The sequence below is a fragment of the Sinocyclocheilus anshuiensis genome, unplaced genomic scaffold (genome assembly GCF_001515605.1).
Source record: "Sinocyclocheilus anshuiensis isolate Anshui unplaced genomic scaffold, SAMN03320099.WGS_v1.1 scaffold735, whole genome shotgun sequence".
NCBI lineage: Eukaryota > Metazoa > Chordata > Actinopteri > Cypriniformes > Cyprinidae > Sinocyclocheilus > Sinocyclocheilus anshuiensis.
Window position 1 is genome coordinate 1,558,383 of NW_015548245.1, and position 4,522 is coordinate 1,562,904.

A 4,522-nucleotide genomic window follows, 5' to 3' on the forward strand; every position below is an offset into this window, starting at 1 on the left:
CCACCTGCAAGCTGTCATTTGCAGTAATGCCTTGATGTGAAGTGGTTGAAAGAAATCCCATCAGAAACTGTGAGCAAGAATTTTGAGATCGAAAGTGGCCCCGCATTGTTTTTCTCCTTTGCAGAGTATCAGCTGGATGCTGTTTAAAACTGACAAGTGCTGAGCACTGCCAGTCTTGTGCCCGCCTTGACGACAGTGTGTTGCTGGTGGTAGAGGAAGACTGAGCCGAATTTCTCATGGCATTCTGTCGTGACTGACTCTGTTGTCTCTGTTCGGTCTGAACCCCTGAGTCTCTACCTGATGGAGCACTCCAGGTGCTTCTTTGCATCAGTCTGAAACAAGTCTTGATGCTGACAGGAGAAAAGTACAACAGAGTGACAGAGTGAATGCGAAGATGTGTGTTATTTGTCAAAGAAATAGAAAAGTGGTGCGATTTGTGGCTCCAGGTGCCCTGGGGAAATTTTAGGCAGCTGTTTGCAGCAAATTGGTTACTGTGTGGCAAGGTTCTTAGCGTTGCCCTCTTCTCTTCTCTTCTCTTCTCTTCTCTTCTCTTCTCTTCTCACCTTTTTTGTTGTATATAATATGACGCGTTCATACTGGCAACAGTTTGCAGTGTAGTTTTTGTTAAGAGTTGCTGATTTCCGGTGACACAAGCGATGCGACAAAGTTAGAGTCCAACTTTATGCAAATAAGCCTTGCAGTGACTACCAATGAGAGTGCAGACTGTCAGATATTTCGGCATATTAGGAACTAATGGCACAGCATTTCGGCAACCTCCAGCAATAGCTTTAGTTGTCTAAACTGGTATATTATATATTAGAGTTTTTTAAATGGCAAATCTGAATATCCTTTTTTTTATACGCTAAAAAAAAAAGTAGGTGTAGAAACAATTTTAACTAAGAAATTGCTAGTAAATTACACAAATAACTACAAAGAAACAGCAAAACATGGTATTAAACATTTGAAAAGAAAATAAAAAATAAAATTGTCCGTTTATTGGTTGTCACCATAAAATGACCATTAGTTTATCTAGGCCAGAATTTTAGTATTAGCCCATCCCTGGTTTTAATTGACCAAATAAACATATGGGTGTCTGCTGAGGCTATGTCGCTAAACTCACACCCTGTCACCCTCAAGCAACCCTGTGCTGCTTGCATCTATATCAGGGTGAGTGCTCCGATACGGCGCCTCCAGGTTCAAAGACCTTTCTTTCTAACCCCGAGTCCCAGCAGAGCAGCTCAGTCTTGCCAATTCAAGCAGCCTTTCAAGTTGGCTCCAGAACCTCTGTATATCTCCTTGGGCCATCCATTCTGCTCTTTATCTGAGCACCCTCTTCTTGTATAATCGTAAATACTAGAGGAGCACCTTTGAGCATGTTCTCTCTTGAAGAAAAAAGTGGAAATTGCCTCTGAACACTATCGTTTTGGCGTTGGGTGACTTGTAGAGGGCACTTGATTGATTCTCACATTTTAATAATGCGCGTTTCCGCTCGGCTGCGTAGTTTAGTGCCAACAATCATACGAGGGGGGGTTGTGCTGACAGGTGGAATTGAAATTGTACTTGAATAGCATCCAGACAACTAAATGCCTTCGGATTTCAGGAGATAATGTCCTTGTCATAAATTAACATACGCCGTGTTTAATGGACCAATTCTACTAAAATTACTCAGGAAATTTTTGGTAGATGCAGTTTAGGGAAACTTTGTGATGGTTTTGAGTTCCTGCTTAAACCAACTGCTGATTTGTGATGAAGGCCGTGTTTAATTATGCGAAGTTGATGGTCTGTTTGTGTTGGGGGTGAATAGATGCCCATAAATGTCTTCATTTATGTCCACAGTCATCCAGGTCAAAATGGACCAGGTCTACTAAAATTACTCAATACATTTTTGGTATATGAAATTGAAGGAAATTTAGTGCTAGTTTTGTGTTCCTGCTTTCTTGATGTGACAAAGGCTGTGTTTAATTACACAAAGTTAATGGTCTGTTTGTGTTTGTGTTGGGAATAGATGCCAGTATATGTCTTAATTTATGTCCACAGTCATCCAGGTTGGTGACTTACCTTGTGTGCGCACTCTTGATTGACAGCTGACAAGAAAGAGTAGCTGTGTCTAATCCCATGAGCCAGAGGAACTGGTTTTCAGCTGCTGTCTCTACTACATGTGTCACCTGCCAATTTGCCAAAGTCTGAATATTTATCGGTGCCCAGACTTGGAATACATTATTCAGAATGGGCATTTGCCGCCTTAAACACCATAAATGAATCATTACACTTGGTCTGTGTTTTGCTGGTTTTCGAAATGGGACTGTAAGAATTCTTGAATAGATTCCATTTGGCTCGCAGGTCCGCTCAAGACAAAAACACACTATCTTGCAGTTTAAAGATTCATTTAGAAAATGTTTTATCGCTTACCCTGTGGGAGAGGTCCAGAAGGAAAAGAAGCCTTATAATTATGCCTGCAATTTGCACAGTGCTACTTCAGGCGCTCAGTCCTCCAATACAAGCTTTTCTCTCTCTTGTTCCCTGGTATTTTTATCCTGTGTTTTCAGCACTGGACAGCTCCCAAGCATTGGCCATTGTGCACACAGCTGCTGGCTGCTAATAAATGAACAAGACCAGCAGCGTCGCTGAAAATAATATTTGCTCCAAGAAGAAAATGGCCTGTTGGAGTTCTTCCTCTTTGTGTTTGCATTTGGGATGACCGCAAAGCTGAGAAAAGACTGATGAGTGGTGGTTCACAGGACAAATGTCCTTGTGGCTCCAGCTGCATTCATCTTAGACTCAGAAGTGCTTGGAATTTTTTCGGATTCTCCACATTCGTGTGCTGAAGAGATATGGGATTAAAGGGATAGTTCTCTCAAAAATGAAATTCTGTCATCTTGTACTTGCTCTCAAGGGCTTGCCATTGCAAAACTCTATGACCTTCTTTCTATAGATCACAAAGTAAGATAATTTGAAGGGTTGCAGTGTTTTTTAGTGCATACAGTGGAAGCCAGTGGGATCCAAAACAACACTAGACCCCTTTGATTTTAATTGCATAGGCAAAAACCATTAACATATATATATATATTTGGGTTCTGTTGAAGAAAGTAAGTTATTCGGGGCTGTGTTTCCCATACAATGACGCAACTCATTGCCACCAAATCGGACTTTACCATCTGAAAGAGGTCTTGACACGAGTCAGCACAGATCTACAGGTTACTCAATCTAAACTCACATTAGGATGTGCCTGACAGTCACTCCGACCCGAAATGAGGCACTATACCTTTGTATATCTTATGATGCCGGTTTTTGCCAACTCATTTAGCGCTCCAGTTACTCCAAATGTACTCTAAACTGAGAACAGCACGAACATGTCCGACGTTCGAACTGTCTGCTGAGGGTTTCATAAAAGGGGGCAAAATGTGTGTTTGTGATGCTGAACCGCATGAAGTATAACAAATAAAATGTATAGGAAATATAACAGTGATCTGATGGCAGTAGTTTCAAGTCAACAATAGTACAATAACAGCAGTTCTTTCAGTTAATGGTTACAACAGTTCTCGAGTCATGAGGAAACAGTTTGAACTCAGACATGCCCATGCAAAACTGATGAGTTGCTGATACAAGCATGCGTGACTTGAATGAACGGTAGAAATGTTAGTTCCTTTATGGTTTGTCATGGTTTATGTAAAAGGTGAGTTAAGTTTATTCACTTTATACGATTTACACATGTAAAACATCCAGATTTCATATAATTATTGGGTGCTTTAACAATAACATTGTGAATACGTGATGCAATTGCGTGATTACATAAACTAACTTGGTGAATAATTTTTCTGAACAAACTGTTCAGTTTGTGGAAAAGAATTGGTCTTGACATCAGTGACAGCTCGTCGGGGGAGGCAGGGGAGGCACAGCTTCCCCAAAATTTTGAGGTGGAAATGGGAGGAAGACGATTTAATGTTAATAAAATTCACAATTCATTTCAGTTCATGTCTCTGAATGTGTATTTTTTGTTTGTAATTTCACAGCTAATACCATAACATGTTAATGAAGTTGGAAAGCGCTGCTTTTCTATTGCGAATGTGCAGAATCTGCTGATGTAATTACAACCGCTAGGTGATAGAGAATGGGAGGGGGATTACTTCAGTTGGTAAAAAAAAAAAGAGCCAATCACCATCGAGTGTTCACTTTCAGCGCTGAGGAGTGTTGAGAAAAGAACCCTCGCAAGGGAGGCTAGCCTCCCTTCTGATATCAACCAATCATCATAGAGATGTAAATTATGTGATATTAGTTTGAACGGCTCCCACTGCGCTGATAATGTACCAAGTACTTATGATGAGTAGCGATATTGAATATTTGATCGCATACAGATTTACCAAGCTGTCATTCAAACAGTATATACAAAAAAAAAAGGGAAAACACGCCTAAACTGGATATAGGCTATAGCAGTTGGCTTAATTAAACAGGCAGCTCTCTTTTAACACAGCCTTTTAAGAAGGGATGGATGTTTGCTTCAAGTGACAAGTGACGTAAGTGAAAT

At 40.5% G+C, this 4,522-nt stretch overlaps 1 protein-coding gene across 1 annotated transcript in view; it reads left to right on the forward strand.

Moving 5' to 3' along the window:
• ncanb (neurocan b) overlaps positions 1-4,522 on the forward strand; it is a 141,316-nt gene that overhangs the window by 544 nt on the left and 136,250 nt on the right. The gene's annotated exons all lie outside the window — the stretch shown is intronic.